The 20709-nt window shown below is 38.8% G+C and overlaps 1 long non-coding RNA gene across 1 annotated transcript in view; it reads right to left on the reverse strand.

The window, feature by feature from the left end:
- Positions 1 to 2006: 2006 nt before the first annotated feature.
- Positions 2007 to 20709, reverse strand: part of LOC307185985 — a 115365-nt gene continuing 96662 nt past the window's right edge. The window contains exon 3 of the long non-coding RNA XR_013828228.1: positions 2007 to 2137. This is a non-coding gene — a long non-coding RNA (uncharacterized lncRNA). The remainder of the gene's footprint in view (positions 2138 to 20709) is intronic.

Genomic DNA, 20709 nt, shown 5'->3' on the forward strand with positions numbered 1-20709 from the left:
TACCTATGATCCGTAAGATTTGTTTTTTCCATAAAATTTTGACTGTGGAAAAATTTCTAACAAGAAGCAGATGCTCTCTCATCAAAACTTTCTGTGCCTTTGAAAAGCAATCAAGGATGTTAAATAGCATCTTCCCTGCTGCACTCACTCTGGTGGTCTTCTTGTTATATGATCAGGATGCATGTACTCTGTTATTACACACCAGGATGTCATTATTTTTAAATCTGAGGAATTGAAAGATAATAAGCTCTTTATTTCCCCTGAAATCCCACAGCTCCACATAATTAGAAAGTTCAGAATTTTCAGTTATTTATTTGAAAGAGACAAGAAAACGACTTTTTAATAGTTGGATATGAGCTCTGAAGTCAAGAGGATACAAGACTCAAGGTCAGCTAATGCAATGTAATAGATAATTCTCCACTTTTATTTCCCAAACTAAAGACACTTACTGATTCATTCAAGCAGGGAATGGCTATGGTTTTGGATCTTGGTCAAACCAGATTTATTATTTCTCCCTCTTATACATAAAGATGTAGATTTGGGCTTTGTTAAAAAGAAAGCTCTATAGGTTTTTATTTTAAATGCCAGGTTTAGAAAAAAATGTTATCCAAACATTATTGTTTAAATTAAAATATGGAATATAATCCTTTCTCATTTCCTGATCCTTCCTGCTCCCTCTCTGTCATCCTCAAGCTGGATGGAGTCACAATATTTTGATAACTACAAGATAATTTAATCCTCCAGTTGAACATTCTTATAATTTTTTATGAAACCCGTTGAGAAAGAGATATATTATGAGTACTGTCCATAGAAAAATACATATGCACACATAAAAAAAACATTTGCCTATAATTTCAGGGTTCTTTGAGTCACAGGATAAGAACCCTTGACCTAATCCAACCCTATAATTTTATAAATAAATAAAGTCACTAGGAGGGTACTTTTTCCAGACAACCAGCTGATATCTAACATGGTAGAAATTCAAAGCTATCGGTACAAAAAACCTATTCAATACCCTTTTTACAATGCTACCTTGATTCTCTGTGAGCATGTTCCATACAAAAGTAGTTATAAATATCCAATACGTTTTAGCCGTACCAAGAGTAGAATGCACACAAGAGACTGGGATCGAAGCGCAAGGAGGTTAATAGTAGCTTTTGGAGCCAAGCAGGCCTGACATACCAGCTGTGGGACCCTGGACTGGAGATTATCTGATACAAGTGTCATCTGCTCATGAGCGATATCTCTGCAACCTACCTTATAAAGGCTTTTGGAGAATTACACAGTTAATAGATGAAAAGAGCTTATCAATATGCTTGAAATGTAGTGGTAAATAAATAATAAGGTACCTAGTAGAGTAGCTGCATTACTATTACTAAGTTATTCAGAAGTTAAATTGGCAGGATCCCCTGCCCTCAAGGATCACTTGGTTGATTAGGTTATATGCAAACTTAACAGCACAAGCCATTAAGAAGCCCTATGACAGGTCCTCTACATTCCAGTCCTAAATATCTACGGGGCTATAAGAAGGGCACGTGAAGCCCCTATTTTGGTTCAAGTGTCTAGGTTGAGCACGGATGAATAAACCTGTTTATTTTTAAGGCTCACAATTGTAACTTGAGAATCAGTCACCAGACGAGCACTGTTATGGCTTTATGCTACAGCTTTATGACCAATGCATATCAGTTTCCCCATATATTTAGATACATGAGTCATCGTAAGCGAATAACCTATGTTTTTACTGTTTAAAAGATAGCGAAGCGTTAAAGTCTATCATTTTAAACAAACACCATCTATGGCAAAATTTTATAATTCAAATACAGGCTTTTATGGCTACCCTGCTAAAAGCAGATGCCCCCCCCAAAAAAAAATGTTCATGTTAAGATCAATGACATCACACACACCAGGAGTGTGTGAAATGGTATGGTTTATTACTTACATAATTGAAGCTTTTCTGAGCAGAGCAGGGCAGGCCTCCCAAGTAAGTCTGAAACAGCTTCAGAGAGCATGGGATTTTTAACGTAGTTAGAGAGCAGGGCCGGAAGAAGGTTCCCATGCATGGGCAGGAGCTTCCATGGTTTGAATCAACAGGGCCAAAGGAGGCAGCACCTGGGTTTTCTTATCAGCTTGTCCAGAGCTGGGCAAAGAAGAAGAGACAGGGTGGGCTTAGAAGTTGTCAACAGTCACACATCAGAAAATGGAGTCAGTCTTTATTACACTATGTATGGTGAGGCATCGTCACACTAAAATTAACCATCATCAGTGCTTAACGACTCTCAGTAGGTTATTTTAACCCTATTGAGAGAAAACATGAAACACACCTGGGTGCCTAAAGCCTCCTTTGGAACAGCCTCAACTGACAGGGCAACCTAAGCCTACTCCACTGAAACTTAGATTTCTTACAGCACTGTCTTGAGCATTTATACCAGGCTCTGTTTTTGCAAATACTTTAGCTACAGTTCTGCAACAGGAAGAAACTGACCATTTGCAACCATCCCCTCATATAATCAGGGACAAAAAGGAATAGCAAAAAATGATGGCTATGCTTGGCATATTTATTCATAACTATCGTTTTCTAATCAGCAACAGACTCTGTTCACATTTCAAGGATTTAAAATTAAATATACTTAACTTCTGTACTGAAGTTTATAGATTCGTGTAAGTTTATTTCTGGTTTTAAAAGCACCAGACACTCTTCTTGCTGAACATATTAAAAATAGCTTGCATAGCTGCACACCAAGCAGACGGCAACTGTGAATAACAGTGATAGACAATAGCTTCTTCCCACTGTAAGTGCCAAATAACCATATGGTGCACAACATCAGTGCTTCAGCGGCTCAGAAGGGAGACAAACCTTCTTGAAATGGACTGAATAGGTGATATCTGAGAGAAGACTGAGAGAAAGTAAATGGAATGAGGAAGAGGAAATTTCAGATAGGGAATAAAGCATAACAGTTACACGCATGGGTAAGTGTTAATATAAGACCCCCAGTTTGAAAGCAATGCATATGTGTGTGACTGTATTCTAAGTGTACTGGCACGTGGTTCCAGCATAAAATAACAGCAGAAAGGTAGCTGACTTTTCCTTACATAATTCAAGGAACGTGTATTCTTCACATTATAAAGAAACCCCTTTTTGAAAAAGTCATTAGAAGTCAGCTGAAATTGCCATATCTGGCTCTGAAACAAAATTTACAGAACAAAACAACTACGTGAGAAATATGAAAAGTTATAGAGCTTTCAAAGGTGCTTCTGAGGCTACAGAAAGGCTATTGAAAATATAGCATGGCTGGAAGGGAAGGTCTATCTGAGAATTAAGCAGGGTCCCTTGAGAACAGTAAAATCTGTCAGGAACCATGTCTGTTTGAATTCAACACCATGTTGCTGGTGCTTAAGCTAGTGCCTGAAACCTAGGAGGTGGTCAATAATTTTTTAATGAATTAATAAACTTATTTTCTTGGGAAAAGTGCAAAAGTGTAATGTATAATATTGAGCTAATAAAAAAATCTTTTGCAGAGAGGAGCTAAGAGTCTAAATTCAAATCAAATCCTTTTTAAAATGGACCATGTGTCTGCAACCTGCCAGTCACCTTAATTAGAAGACAAACTACTCCCATTAGAAGACTATCCTACTCTTCAAATGAGTAAATTAATGTTATGATAAAAGCATTACTCTGAGAAAATGCACTGCATGAACATGGGAACAATTGGGATTGGTTTCAAGTCTAGAAGTGCAGGTGTTCTGTGTGTATCAGCATTCCAGCAGGGTTGCTATCAAGCAGAGGACAGAAAGTTCTCTTCAACATGTCAAGTGGAACATATTATTACCAAAGGAAGCTCCTTCCTTTGCTTTAGAATTATTCTTCAATAGAGCTTATTATTCCCTGTGTAGTGTATAGATCATGTATAGTCATTTTAGAAAATTTGAAGTAAAGTCCTCAAAAATATAACGAGGATAGAGACTCATAATCCCTTAAATCTGAGGTAGCTGCCACAGATATATATGTGTGTGTGTGTGTGTGTGTGTGTGTGTGTGTGTGTGTATAATTATCAAAGCAAAAAATGAAAGTGAATCTATCAAATCCCTATGCAGTCTTCCCATACACCCCCTCCCCAACAAAACTTGCCAGCTTTGGCTGATACAGTCTGTGATTTTCACATATTACTCTCTGGGTCCAGGGGTACTCATAAATCACAATCCTTTTCACCAAAGTGGCTAACAAATTTGAGAAATATACATAGGAACTATATAGGAACTAGAATGTAGTACAAACTCTATTTTCCAAAGAACAGGTTTTTTGTTTTTTGTTTTTGTAAAACTAACTTTGAGAACACAGCTTGATTAAAAGACTAAAATGGAACACATTGATTAATTTATTCAAAAAATACTTAGAGGTGGGTGGGGTGGTGAAGGAGAAATGGCTTGGGAGTTTGGGCTTGGCAGATGCAAACTATTATATATACAGTGGATAAACAAGAAGGTCCTACTGTATAGCACAGAGAACTATATTCAATATCCTGTGATAAACCATAATGGAAAAGAATATGAAAAAGAATGTATATATATATATATATATATATATGTATAGCTGAATGACTTTGCTGTACAGTAGAAATTAACACAACATTGTAAATCAACTATACTTCAATAAAATAAATTTTAAAAAATAATTTAAAAAAATACTTAAAGAGGTTTGCTAGGAACTATTCTAAGCACTGGGGATAGAGCAGTTAAGTTACATTCTTATGGAGCTTACATTCTAGGGAAAAGACAGACAATGATGAAATAATAAGCTATATGCCACATCCAGAAATGGGTATAAGGAGCGCTAGAAAGATGATTGCTATTTTAAGAAGGGAGGTCTGGAAAGGCCTCACTAAAAAGGGATATTTGAGCAAAGACACAAAGGGTACCAGCATATTTGAGAGAATTAGCATTCTCAATAGCATTCAGGTAGAGGAGACAGTGAATGCAAAGGCCCTAAGCTGACACATATCTGGTTTTTGACCTCTATTTTCCTGTGTTGGATTGTTTTACCTACAGCTGGGGAACCATGGCCTACTCCAAAGGGGCACAGAACAGCATTACAGTTCCTGCCCCTGCCACTCAGCCACTCAATCTTGTTTCCTTGTAGAGCACACCTCACAGGAACAAGAGTGGGGAAAGGGTACGTTTTACCTGTACTCTATGTAACAGAGACGTGCCGGAAGAATGTCCTTTTTTCCAATCTCACTGAGTACAAAAAGACATCTCTCCTCCCATGGAAAGGAGACAAAAACGGAAGATGAGATAGGAATCAAAAGTGACCCCTAAACTAAAGAATTAAATGTGATTTCCTTTACCTCTGAGTGTGGGGCATGAAAAATAAGTGTCTTCCTTTTATTTTAGTATTATATATATTCTTCAGATATTGTAAAGGAATTGATATCTTTGTTTTAAGTCAATATAAGTAAAATTCTCTCTGCAATAAGAGAATTACTCCTACTATCTTCTCTGTGACTATTATTCAACCATTTGGGTTACTCAGTTGTACTAAATAAAGATGTGAATAATTCTCTACACAGAGAATAAAATCTTGGCAGAAATCTATGAGAGAGTCCTGTTCTGATGTCAACAGTTACCCCCATCATTTTTATGAGAAGTCATTTTTCACTTTTTTGAGTGCAACTGAAAAGTGAGGGAAAGGGGGTGCAGAGAACTGACTCAGAACTCTCTGACTCTGGAAAAGAGCCAGGTGTGGATAAAGTACATCCTTAAGTCAAGCTGGGAAGAAGGTAATATTGCTGGCTACACTTTCTTCTCCATTAGGAATCTGAGCAAGTCAAAGAGAAACAGACATAGATGGGATGAATAGAAGATCATGTATGTGTCCATTTTGATGAAAAAATAATTAGCATTCCAAAATACCAACTATGCAATCAACACATATCTCCAAGGAAACTCTCAATTTAGAATTTCAAAATGTAAAATCAATTTCCTGCCCTAATCACCAGTTTTCATACAGATAACTTTAGTATAATTGTGAACATCAAAGATGGTAGATGGGGGCTTCCCTAGTGGCACAGTGGTTAAGAATCCGCCTGCCAATGCAGGGGACACAGGTTCAAGCCCTGGTCTGGGAAGATCCCACATGCCATGGAGCAACCAAGCCCGTGCGCCACAACTACCGAACCTGCGTTCTAGAGCCCGTGAGCCACAACTACTGAGCCTGTGTGCCACAACTACTGAAGCCCGCGTGCCTAGAGCCTGTGCTCTGCAACAAGAGAGGACATCACAATGAGAAGCCCGTGCACTGCAACGAAGAGTAGCCTCTGCTCGCTGCAACTAGAGAAAACCCGCACACAGCAACGAAGACCCAAGGCAGCCAAAAATAAATAAATAAATTTTTTTTAAAAAGATGGTAGATGGGAACTTGGACTTCTCATTAAGCTAATGTAGTTAATTGAATCTAGTCCTGGAAGAACATTTACTCTTATAAAAAGCACTCAAGGCAACATCATTTTATGTACAATTTCAGCTCTAGTTCTTAAGATAAATTTTTTTCAATAAAAAAAGAATTCAAGTAATGTTGAAACATTCTGTGGACAGCAAATTGTCAAATTATAAATAAGCCTTGTTCACCTCATTTTATGGAAATTGAATGATATCTCCTAAAAATTATATTGAAAGCATGTTTTCAGAAATTCTTGAAAAGTAGCTGCCTGAGCACATATCTATGACTCCCTTTCTCTCCCTATTCTGTTAGAGACAGCTCAACTTGTATTTTGAGTGAAACTTATTCCTGGAAAATAATAGGGCTCCCAAACACATCTTAAGCTTCTACTCCAGAAAGAATAGGGCAGTCAGTGCCAGGAGAAGTTAGCATTAGAATGTCCCTGCTTACTGCCCCAGAGGAGGACTCAGGTCCAGAAGCCTGGGAGAAGGTGCTGCTTCCTGATAGCATAAGAGCAAAGACTTCGAACTCATAGCTGCTAGAGCATTCCAGCTCAGAAAGCTGGATGGATTCCCTCAACACATATAGATGAGCCCCCCAACCTGCTCACAATATGTACACTGTTGGATTATTACTTGATCAAACAAGCAAGTGCTTCTGGCAATACTAAAGCGGGGATTACAGGAAAATTTAAACATTAATAGTATTTGATGCTTGATTTTAAAGTATCATGTGAGGATCACAACATGGTTGGGTTTTCTTATGCTTATTAGTTTTATTGTGCATTATATATAGTGTGTGGGGAGGACAGGAGACATACCATTTTTTTTTCAAGGAGTAGGGCCTCTAAAGGGTTTTGTCCTGCCCTATATGTGTAGTTGTGATGGAATTTCAATAATCAGGATGTAGTTAACCACATTTTAGTAGAAATTGACTGTTGGAATCAACTGCTCTCCTTCAGTGCATTTGGGAGAAAGCTCACTCTCTCCCATTTATACTGACAAAGGCACGAAAAGCTAAAGGCCTGAACATCTAACCTCAGTTGAGCCAACTGAGTTATTGCTTGCCTAATAGCAAAGAAGCACATTTTGTATCCCTAATCATTTCAAATCAGTTTCCTGGTGAACCTGAAATGATGACTAAAATATGTTTGAGGAAACTCTCACCCAAACACATTGAGTAGACAGAGAAAGATTACAAATCGTAAGAACACACTAATTTTAAGGAGTGAGACCAAGCCAAGTGTTCAGAGCAGTGATTTCCACTGAGGATATATTTAGTTGGAAAAATAAAAGACAACCTTGAAGGAGCTGTAATGTAAATTCTTAAGGTTTTACAACATAGCACAATGGAACAATCAGAGAACTACAAAATAAATAGTTTTAGGAAAGAGAAATATAGTTTCAAAATTTTTACTTTCCATAATGAAACTCAAAAATGCTGGAAACCATATTACTTTTGGGGAAGTCAAAGGAAGACATAAAGCAAAAATAATAGAAATCACAAGTAAAAAGATAAGAGATATGGAACTAATCCAGGGCTTTCTAAAAAGAGAGAGGGATAATCAAGAAGAAACAATCAAACAGATAATGGAAGAAAAGTTCCCTGAATAATATAAAGGTTTAAAATTTCAAATAGAAAGACTCACTGAGTTTAAAATAGGATTAATTTCAAAAGAGGTAGCTAAAGAATCTTCTGAATGACAGAGATAAAGAGAAAATTTTATAAGTCTACAGATGGAAATAATAGATTACTTACAGAAGAAAGGAAGTCAAAACAGCATCAAGTTTCTCATGTAAGCTAAGAAAATAGATTTCCAGAGGAAAAAACCATGATCCAAGAATATATCCTCACAATGTTTTATTCTTATACATTTAGGAACATGCAAGGAAGCTAAAATTACACCACTTTTATAATAATTCTAAGTAATTGAGAAAGTTCAACAGAGTGAAAATTAAGTCCAGGCAAAGATCTATCAGAATGTCTTAAACTGTTTGGGCTGCCATAACAAAATACCACAGACTAGGGGCCTAAACAACAGAGATTCATTTCCTCACAGTTCTGGAGGTTGGACATCTGAGATCAGGGTGCCAGCATAGCTGCTTTCTGGTGATGGCTTTCTTCCCAGCTTGTAGATGCTGCCTTCTCCCTGTGTCCTCACGTAGTAGGGAGAGAGCAAGAAAGTATTCATCTACAGCCAGGAAGAGAGCCATCACCAGACTTTAACCATGCTAGAATCCTGAACCCTGATCTTGGACTCCTTCCAGCCTCAAGAACTGTGAGAAAATTAATCTTTGCTGTTTAAGCCACCCAGTCTGTGGTATTTTGTTATGGCAGCCTAAGCAGACAAAGACAGCTTCTGGTACTGAGAGTAGGGTGCTGCTGTAACAAATACCTAAAAACTGTAGGAATGGTTTTAGAACTGGGTATTGGTAGAGGCTGGAAGAGTTTTGAACGCATGCTAGAAATATGTACATTAAGGGTGATTCTGGTGAGGTTTCAGACATAAATGGGGACTATGTTTTTTGTTTGTTTTCTTTTGTTTTTTGGTTTTTTTTTTGCGGTAAGCGGGCCTCTCACTTGTGGCCTCTCCCGTTGCGGAGCACAGGCTCCGGACGCGCAGGCTCAGCGGCCATGGCTCACGGGCCCAGCCGCTCCGCGGCATGTGGGATCTTCCCGGACCGGGGCACGAACCCGTGTCCCCTGCATCGGCAGGCGGACGCTCAACCACTGCACCACCAAGGAAGCCCGGGACTATGTTTTTGGAAACTGGAGGAAAGGTGATACTTGTTACAAAGTGGCAAATAACTTGACTGAACTATGTTCTAGTCTTTTTTGGAAGGTAAAACTTGCAAGTGATAAAACTGAATATTTAGCTGAGGAGATTCCTAAGCAAAGTGTTGAAGGAGTGGCTTGATTCCTTCTGACTGCTTATAGTAAAAGGTGAAAAGAAAGAGATGAATTGAAGAAGGAATTGTTAAGCAGAAAGGAACCAGGACCTGAAGGTTTGGTAAATGCTCAGCTTATCCATATTGCAAAAAATGAGAAAATGTGTGAAAAGAACACTAAGAGTGTGGCTGAACAACCATTCGATTAAAAGATCACTGACGCAACTTATAGACTTAATCAGCCACCTCAGCAGAAGTCAGGAATGGAAATGGGATTATACCTACCAGTAGAGATACTGCCAGTTTGAACTAAAGGGGACAGAGAAGGCAGGACAGAATGAAGAAAGCTATCAGACTGCTGGATTTCACAGGACAGGACCAGAGAGCTATTCAACTGCAAATGTGTGTTATCCTTTAAGAAAAAGGAAGAAAGACCCAAAAGTGATTCAGAGATTATCAGGGCCACTAGTTTCACCACAGGCCCAGAGTGCAAAGACCCCAGGGAGCAGGGATACCTACCACTCAGTCTCAAAGGGCAGGCTCGGGGCTTCCCTGGTGGCGCAGTGGTTGAGAGTCCACCTGCCAATGCAGGGGACACGGGTTCGTGCCCCGGTCTGGGAAGATCCCACATGCCACGGAGCAGCTAGGCCCGTGAGCCATGGCCGCTGAGCCTGCGCGTCCGGAGCCTGTGCTCCGCAACGGGAGAGGCCACAACAGTGAGAGGCCTGCGTACCGCAAGGGCAGGCTCACCACCCAGTAGAGCCACTGGACGGGACACTGACAGGACCACTGGAAAAAGTAGGAAGCAGTGGTAAATCCCCTGATACTTTTCCCACTGCTTCTAAGGAGGCTCTTCATCCCCTTCTTGATTTGCCTCTAGTTGGTGAGTTTCTTGGATTTTTTTTCTTTTCCTTTAATGTAAGCATAGTTGTTTTGTTTTTTATGAAGCCTTCATGTCAAGTCTCTTGGAACACACCTGATAGTTGCTGAAATAGTAGCCTCATTCTACGGTGGTTCACAACTCTTCTAGACAGATGGTATTCCTTGCTGGTATCATTTTATTCATTGCCCCAAGATATCTCCTTCCTGAAGTACCCACTAATTTATTCTTATTTCCCATTTCTAGTTGGTATTTTTAACATACATTAAGACAATCTCAAGGGATCTGCTTTCTATTTGGGTTGCAGAGAACAAATATCCACTAGAAATCAGAAATTTAATACAGCATCAGGTGTAGGCTTTATCTTAGACCTATGGTGAGAAGACATCCTGAATTAAAAGAAAAATCTTACATAAAATTCTTCATCTGTTTGAATATTTCCACAGAATTAAGTAAAACTCAACAGAACAGTGCAATCGGTGAAGGCCCATGCACCCTTGGGTAAAAGGGGATATAACATGCAGAGTGTAGCCATAATCCATGAAGCCAGAATGTATTAGAGCAGTGGTTCCCAACCTTTTGGCCACCAGGGATCAGTTTCGTGGAAGACAATTTTTCTCCAGGGTGGGGGTGTGTTCAGGCAGTAATGTGAGCGATGGGGAGCGACAGGTGAAGCTTCGCTTGCTCACCCACCATTTACCTCCTGCTGTGCGGCCTGGTTCCCAACAGGCTGCAGTCTGGTACCAGGGTTGGGGACCCCTGTATTAGAGGACTACTCAGTTTCTCTAGACTGAAGTCCTATTGGTGTTGAGGGATTTTAAAAACTTGATATTCTCTAAGAAATTGGAAATGAATTTTAGTGCACTTACTCAACCATAGTAATTTTGTCTTGTCCATCAATGACTGCTTTGGGGTAAGGGCCAAGTTGATAAGCTACTTCAAAAGCTACAGCAGAGGAGGCGCTTCAAGATGACAGAAGAGTAAGATGTTGAGATCACCTTCCTCCCCACAAATACATCAGAAATACACCTTCATGTGGAACAACTCTACAGAACACCTACTGAAGGCTGGCAGAAGAACTCAGACCTCCCAAAAGGCAAGAAACTCCCCACGTACCTGGGTAGGGCAAAAGAATAAACATAGACAAAAGAATAGGGACGGGACCTGCACCAGTGGGAGGGAACTGTGAAGGAGGAAAGGTTTCCACACACTAGGAAGCCCCTTCGCAGGTGGAGACTGCGGGTGGCGGAGCGGGGAGCTTCGGGGCCATGGAGGAGAGCGCAGCCACAGCGGTGCAGAGAGCAAAGTGGAGAGATTCCCGCACAGAGGATCAGGGCCAACAAGAACTCACCAGCCCGAGAGGTTTGCTGCTCCCCTGCTGGAACGGGCGGGGGCTGGGAGCTGAGGCTCCAGCTTTGGTCGGATCCCAAGGAGAGGACTGGGGTTGGCTGCATGAACACAGCCTGAAGGGAGCTAGTGCACCACAGCTAGCCGGGAGGGAGTCTGGGAAAAGGTCTGAAACTGCTGAAGAGGCAAGAGACTTCTTCTTGACTCTGTTTCCTGGTGCGCGAGGAGAGGGTATTAAAAGCGCTGCTTAAAGGAGCTCCAGAGAGAGGCGCGAGCTGCAGCTATTAGTGAGAACCCCAGAGACGGGCATGGGACATTAAGGCTGCTGCTGCAGTCACCAAGAAGCCTGTGTGCAAGCACAGGTCACACTCCACACCTCCCCTCCCAGGAGCCTGTGCAGCCCGCCACTGCCAGGGTCCCGTGATCCAGGGACAACTTCCCCGGGAGAATACACTGTGTGCCTCAGGCTGGTGCAACGTCACACTGGCCTCTACCGCCGCAGGCTCACCCCGCATTCCGTACCCATCACTCCCCTGACCTGAGTGAGCCAGAGCCCCCTAATCAGCTGCTATATTAACCCTGTGCTGTCTGGGCGGGAACAGACGCCCTCAGGCAACCTACAAGCAGAGGCAGGGACAAATCCAAAGCTGAACCCCAGGAGCACTGCAAACAAAGAAGAGAAAGGGAAGTCTCTCCCAGTAGCCTCAGGAGCAGCGGATTAAATCTCCACAGTCAACTTGATGTACCCAGCATCGGTGGAATATACCTGAATAGACAACAAATTATCCCAAAATGAGGAGATGGACTTTGGGAGCAATGATATATATATATTTTTTCTCCCTTTTTCTCTTTTTGTGAGTGTGTATGCTTATGCTTCTGTGTGTGATTTTGTCTGTAAAGACTTGCTTTTACAATTTGTCCTAGGGTTCTGTCTGTCCGTTCTTCTTTTTTGTTTTTTATATGGTTTTGTTTTGTTTTTGTTTTAGTATAGTTTTCAGTGCTTGTTATCATTGGTGAATTTGCTTTTTGGTTTAGTTGTTCTTTCTTTTTTTTTAATTATTTAAAAAAATGTTTTTTCAATAATTATTTTTTCTGTTTTATTTTAATAACTGTTTATTCTGTTTTATTTTATTTTATCCCTTCCTTCCTTCCTTCCTTCCTTCCCCTTCTTTTCTCCCTTTTATTCTGAGCCACATGGATGACAGGCTCTTGGTGCTCCAGCCAGGCATCAGGGCTGTGCCTCTGAGGTGGGAGAGCCAAGTTCAGGACACTGGTCCACGAGATACCTCCTAGCTCCACATAATATCAAAAGGTGTAAATCTCCAGGAGATCTCCAACTCAAGCCAAAACCCAGCTCCACTCAACGACAAGCAAGTTACAGTGCTGGACACCCTATTCCACACAATTAACAAGAAAGGAACACAACCCCACCCATTAGCAGAGAGGCTGCCTAAAATCATAATAACGTCACAGACACCCCAAAACCCACCACCAAACGTGGACGGGCCCACCAGAAAAACAAGATCCAGCCTCAACGACCAGAACACAGGCACTAGTCCCTCTCACCAGAATGCCTACACAACCCACTGACCCAACCTTAGCCACTGGGGGCAGCCAAAAAACAATGGGAACTATGAACCTGCAGCCTGCGAAAAGGAGACCCCAAACACAGTACGTTAAGCAAAATGAGAAGACAAAGAAACACTCAGCAGATGAAGGAGAAAAGTAAAAAACACACCAGACTTAACAAATGAAGAGGAAATAGGCAGTCTACCTGAAAAGGAATTCAGAATAATGATAGAAAAGGTGATCCAAAATCTTGGATATATGGAGAAAATGAAAGAAATATTTAACAAGGACCTAGAAGAACTAAAGAGCAAACAAACAATACTGAACAACACAATAAAAAAAATTTAAAATTCTCTAGAATGGATCAATAGCAGAATAACTGAGGCAGAAGAACGGATAAGGGACCTGGAAGATAAAACAGTGGAAATAATTACTGCAGAGCAGAATAAAGAAAAAAGAAGGAAAAGAATTGAGGACAGTCTGAGAGACCTCTGGAACAATATTAAACACACCAACATTCAAATTATAGGGGTCCCAGAAGAAGAAGAGAAAAGAAAGGGATTGAGAAAATATTTGAAGAGATTATAGTTGCAAACTTCCATAATATGGGAAAGGAAATAGTTAATCAAGTCCAGGAAGCACAGAGAGTCCCATACATGATAAATCCAAAGAGAAACACGCCAAGACACATATTAATCAAACTATCAAAAATTAAATACAAACAACAAATATTAAAAGCAGCAAGGGAAAAACAACAAATAACACACAAGGGAATACCCACAAGGTTAACAGCTGATCTTTCAGCAGAAACTCTGCAAGCCAGAAGGGAGGGGCAGGACATATTTAAAGTGATTAAAAGGAAAAACCTACAACCAAGATTGCTCTATCCAGGAAGGATTTGATTCAGATTTCATGGAGAAATTTAAACCTTTACAGACAGTGAAAGCTAAGAGAATTCAGCACCAACAAACCAGCTTTGCAACAAATGCTAAAGGAACTTCTCTAGGCAGGAAACACAAGAGAAGGAAAAGACCTACAATAACAAACCCAAAACAATTAAGAAAATGGTAATAGGAACATACATATTGATAATTACCTTAAATGTAAATGGATTAAATGCTCCAACCAAAAGACATAGACTGGGTGAATGGATACAAGAACAAGACTCGTATATATGCTGTCTAAAAGAGACCCACTTCAGACCTACCGACGCGTTCAAACTGAAAGTGAGGGGAGGGAACAAGATATTCCATGCAAATGGAAACCAAAAGAAAGCTGGAGTAGCAATTCTCACATCAGATAAAATAGACTTTAAAACTAAGACTATTACAAGAGACAAAGAAGGACAGTACATAATGGTCAAGGGATCAATCCAAAAAGAAGATATAACAATTGTAAATATTTATGCACCCAACATAGGAGCACCTCAATACATAAAGAAATGCTAACAGCCATAAAAGAGGAAATTGACAGTAACACAATCATAGTAGGGGACTTTTAACACCCCACTTTCACCAATGGACAGATCATCCAAAATTAAAATAAATAAGGAAACACAAGCTTTAAATGATACATTAAACAAGATGGACTTAATTGATATTTATAGGACCTTGCAACAAAAAACAACAGAATACACTTTCTTCTCAAATGCTCATGGAACATTCTCCTGGATAGATCATATCTTGGGTTACAAATCAAGCCTTGGTAAATTAAAGAAAATTGAAATCGTATCAAGTATCTTTTCTGACCACAACACTATGAGACAACATAACAGTTAACAGGAAAAAATCCGTAAAACATACAAACAAATGGAGGCTAAACAATACACTACTTAATAACCAGGAGATCACTGAAGAAATCAAAGAGGGAATCGAAAAACACCTAGAAAAAAATGACAATGAAAACACGACAAACAAAAACCAATGTAATGCAGACAAAGCAGTTCTAAGAGAGAAGTTTATAGCAATAAAATCCTAACTCAAGAAACAGGAAATATCTCAAATAAACAAGCTAACCTGACATCTAAAGCAACTAGATAAAGAAGAAAAAAAAAAAAAAACTCCCAAAGTTAGCAGAAGGAAAGAAATCATAAAGATCAGATCAGAAATAAATGAAAAAAAAATCTCTTGCATTCCTATACACTAATGATGAAAAACCTGAAAGAGAAATTAAGGAAACACTCCCATTTACCATTGTAACAAAAAGAATAACATATCTAGGAATAAACCTACCTAGGGAGACAAAACACCTGTATGCAGAAAACTGTAAGACCCTGATGAAAGAAATTAAAGATGATACCAACAGATGAAGAGATATACCATTTTCTTCTATTGGAAGAATCAATATTGTGAAAATGACTATACTACCCAAAGCAAACTACAGATTCAATGGAATCCCTATCAAATTACCAATGGCATTTTTTACAGAACTAGAACAAAAAATCTTAAAATTTGTATGGAGACACAAAAGACCCCGAATAGTCAAAACAGTTTTGAAGGAAAAAAACGGAGCAGGAGGAATCAGACTCCCTGACTTCAGACTGTACTACAAAGCTGCAGTAATCAGAAACATAGATCAATGTTTAGATCAAAACATAGATCAAAAACAGAAACAAAGATCAATAGAACAAGATAGAAAGCCCAGAGATAAACCCACGCACCTATGGTCAACTAATCTATGACAAAGGAGGCAAGGATATACAATGGAGAAAAGACAGCCTCTTCAATAAGTGGTGATTGGAAAACTGGACAGCTACATGTAAAAGAATGAAATTAGAATGCTCCTTAACACCATACACAAAAATAGACTCAAAATGGATTTGAGACCTAAGTGTAAGACCGGACACTGTAAAACTCATAGAGGAAAACATAGGAAGAACACTCTTTGACTTAAAGCACAGAAAGATCTTTTTCGATCCAACTACTAGTGTAATGGAAATTTTAAAAAAATAAACAAATGGGACCTAATGAAACTTCAAAGCTTTTGCACAGCAAAGGAAACCATAAACAATATGAAAAGACAACCCTCAGAATGGGAGAAAATTTTTGCAAACAAATCAACGGACAAAGGATTAATCTCCAAAATATATAAACAGTGCATGCAGCTCAATATTAAAGAAAAAAACAACCCAATCCAAAAATGTGTAGAAGACCTAAATAGACATTTCTCCAAAAAAGACATACAGATGGCCAAGAAGCACATGAAAAGCTGCTCAACATCACTAATTATTAGGGAAAGGCAAATCAAAACTACAGTGAGGTATCACCTCACACCAGTTAGAATGAGCATCATCAAATTCTACAAACAACAAATACTGGAGAGAGTGTGGAGAAAAGGGAACCCTCTTGCACTATTGGTGGGAATGTAAATTGATACAGCCACTATGGAGAACAGTATGGACGTTCCTTAAAAAAACTAAAAATAAAATTACCATATGACCGAGCAATCCCACTACAGGGCATATACCCAGAGAAAACCATAATGCAGAAAGACGCATGCACCCCAATTTCATTGCAGCACTATTTACAATAGGCAGGTCATGGAGGCAACCTAAATGCCCATTGACAGACGAATTTATCCATTCGTCTTATCCAGATGTGGGACATATATACAATGGGATATTACTCAGCCATAAAAAGGAACGAAATTGGGTCACTTGTTGAGATTTGTTGAGACGTGGATAGATCTAGAGACTCTCATACAGAGTGAAGTAAGTCAGAAAGAGAAAAACAAATATCGTATATTAACGCATGTATGTGGAACCAAGAAAAATGGAACAGATGAACCAGTTTGTAGGGCAGAAGTTGAGACACAAATGTAGAGAACAAATGTATGGACACCAAGGGGGGAAAGACACAGCGAGGTGGGGATGGTAGTGTGATGAATTGGGCGATTGGGATTGACATGTATACACTGATGTGTATAAAATTGATGACTAATAAGAACCTGCTGTATAAAACAATAAGTAAAATTAAATTTAAAAAATAAATGAAAAAGGAATGAAGGAAACAATAGCAAATATCAATAAAACTAAAAGCTGGTTCTTTGAGAAGATAAACAAAATTGATAGACCATTAGCCAGATTCATCAAGAAAAAAAGGGAGCAGACTCAAATCAATAGAATTAGAAATGAAAAAGGGGAAGTAACAACTGACACTGCAGAAGTACAAAGGATCATGAGAGATTACTACAAGCAACTATATGCCTATTAAATGGACAACCCGGAAGAAATGGACTAATTCTTAGAAAAGCACAACCTTCCAAAACTGAACGAGGAAGAAATAGAAAATATAAACAGGCAAATCACAAGCACTGATATTGAAACTGTGATTAAAAATCTCGCAACAAACAAAAGCCCAGGACCAGAAGGCTTCAAAGGTGAATTCTATCAAAATATTTAGAGAAGAGCCAACACCTATCCTTCTCAAACTCTTCCAAAATATAGCAGAGGGAGGAACACTCCCAAACTCATTCTACGAGGATACCATCAACCTGATACCAAAACCAGACAAAGACGTCACAAAAAAAGAAAACTACGGAATAATATCACTGATGAATATAGATGCAAAAATCCTCAACAAAATACTATCAAACGGTGTCCAACAGCACATTAAAAGGATCATACACATGATCAAGTGGGGTTTATCCCAGGAATGCAAGGATTCTTCAATATATGCAAATCAATCAATGTGATACACCATATTAAAAAATTGAGGGAGAAAAACAATATGATCATCTCAATAGATGCAGAGAAATCTTTCGACACAATTCAACACCCATTTTTGATAAAAACCCTCCAGAAACTAGGCATAGAGGGAACTTACCTCAACATAATAAAGGCCATATATGACAAACCCACCAAGAACATCATCCTCAATGGTGAGAAAATGAAACCATTTCCACTAAGATCAGGAAAAAGACAAGGTTGCCCACTCTCACCACTATTATTGAACATAGTTTTGGAAGTTTTACCCACAGCAATCAGAAAAGAAAAAGAAATCAGAGGAATCCAAATCGGAAAAGAAGAAGTAAAGCTGTAACTGTTTGGAGAAGACATGATACTCTACATAGAGGATCCTAAAGATGCTGGAGAAAACTACTAGAGCTAATCAACGAATTTGGTAAAGTAGCAGGATACAAAATTAATGCACAGAAATCTCTTGCATTCATTTTCACTAATGATGAAAAATCTGCAAGAGAAATTAAGGAAACACTCCCATTTACCACTGCAACAAAAAGAATAAAATACCTAGGAATAAACCTACCTAAGGAGACAAAAGACCTCTAGGCAGAACACTATAAGACAATGATGAAAGATGGAGAGATATACCATGTTCTTGGACTGGAAGAATCAACACTGTGAAAATGACTATACTACCCAAATCAATCTATAGATTCATTGCAATCCCTTTCAAAGTACCAATGGCATTTTTCACAGAACTAGAAAAATTTCACAATTTGTATGGAAACACAAAAGACCCTGAACAGCCCAAGCAAGCTTGAGAAGGAAAAACAGAGCTGGAGGAATCAGGCTCCCAGACTTCAGACTATACTACAAAGTACATTAATCAAGACAGTATGGTATTGGCACAAAAACAGAAATATAGATCAATGGAACAGGACTGAAAGCCCAGAGATAAACCCATGCACATATGGTCACCTTGTTTTTGATAAAAGAGGCAAGAATATACAATGGAGACAAGACAGCCTCTTAAATAGTGGTTTTGGGAAAACTGGACAGCTACATGTAAAAGAATGAATTTAGAACACTCCCTAACACCATAGACAAAAGTAAACTCCAAATGGATTAAAGACCTAAATGTCAGGCCAGACAACATCAGACTCTTAGAGGAAAGCATAGGCAGAACACCCTATGACATAAATCACAGTAAGATCCTTTATGACCCACCTCCTACAGAAATGGAAATAAAAACAAAATAAACAAATGGGACCTAATGAAATTTCAAAGCTTTTGCACAGCAAAGGAAACCATAAACAAGATGAAAAGATAACCTTCAGAATGGGAGAAAATATTTGCAAATGAAGCAACTGACAAAGGATTAATCTCCGAAGTTTGCAAGCAGCTCATTATCAAAAAAACAAACAACCTAATCCAAAATGGGCAGAAGACCTAAATAGACATTTCTCCAAAGAAGATATACAGACTGCCAACAAACTCATGAAAGGATGCTGAACATCACTAATCATTAGAGAAATGCAAATCAAAACTACAGTGTGGTATCACCTCACACCAGTCAGAATGGCCATCATCCAAAAATATACGAACAATAAATGCTGAAGAGGGTGTGGAGAAAAGGGAACCCTCTTGCACTGTTCGTGGGAATGTAAATTGATACAGCCACTATGGAGAACAGTATGGATTTTCCTTAAAAAACCTAAAATAGAACTACCATACGACCCAGCAATCCCACTACTGGACATATACCCTGAGAAAACCATAATTCAAGAAGAGTCATCTACACCAATATTCATTGCAGCTCTGTTTACAGTAGCCAGGACATGGAAGCAACTTAAGAGTCCATCGACAGATGAATGGATAAGAAGATGTGGCACATATATACAATGGAATATTACTCAGCCATAAAAAGAAATGAAATTGAGTTATTTGTAGTAGGTGGATGGACCTAGAGACTGTCATACAGAGTGAAGTAGCTCAGAAAGAGAAAAATAAATACCATATGCTAACACATATATTTGGAATCACACACAAAAAAATGGTTCTAAAGAACCTAGGGGCAGGACAGGAATAAATACACAGACGTAGAGAATGGACTTGAGGCCACGGGGAGGCGGGAGGGTAAGCTGGGAAGAAGTGAGAGAGTGACATGGACTTATATATACTACCAAATGTAAAATAGATAGCTAGTGGGAAGCAGCCACATAGCACAGGGAGATCAGCTTGGTGCTTTGTAACCACCTAGAGCAGTGGGATAGGGAGGGTGGGAGGGAGACGCAAGAGGGAGGAGATATGGCATGTATGTATATGTATAGCTGATTCACTTTGTTATAAAGCAGAAACTAAGACACCATTGTAAAGCAATTATACTTCAATAAAGATGTTAAAAATAAAAAATAAATAAAAATAAAATTTAAGTATCCGTTGACTCAACAATTTCACTTTCAGAAATTTAACCTAAATACAAAATTTTAGTTTACACGTATGTAAATATGCATTGTCTAAGTGCAAAATAATGGAACAAATTAAATGTCTATTAGAAAGCTTGATGTTATAATGATGTCAATACTATCCAAAATTATGTGTTAATTCAGTGAAATAATAATGATGTCTAATAATTCTTTTTATAAAGCTTGAATAAATTATTTTTATAAATCTTTAAACTTCATATGTAAGAGAAAATATGCCAAAAATTCAACAGAATTTTGAAGAGTAAGACACTCTCCAGTATTTAAAAATAAACACAAATTTAAAAGTGAATTGATTAGTGTAATAATAGATGGAAGAGTAAGAGAACAGATTGGAGGGTCAGAATAACCTGTGTTTATGTGGACTTATTTTTTCTTAAATATTTCACACTAGTGATAAAAGTATGTATTCAACTATTGATAGAATG

Source organism: Stenella coeruleoalba (genome assembly GCF_951394435.1).
Source record: "Stenella coeruleoalba genome assembly, chromosome: 4".
Taxonomy (NCBI): Eukaryota; Metazoa; Chordata; class Mammalia; order Artiodactyla; family Delphinidae; genus Stenella; species Stenella coeruleoalba.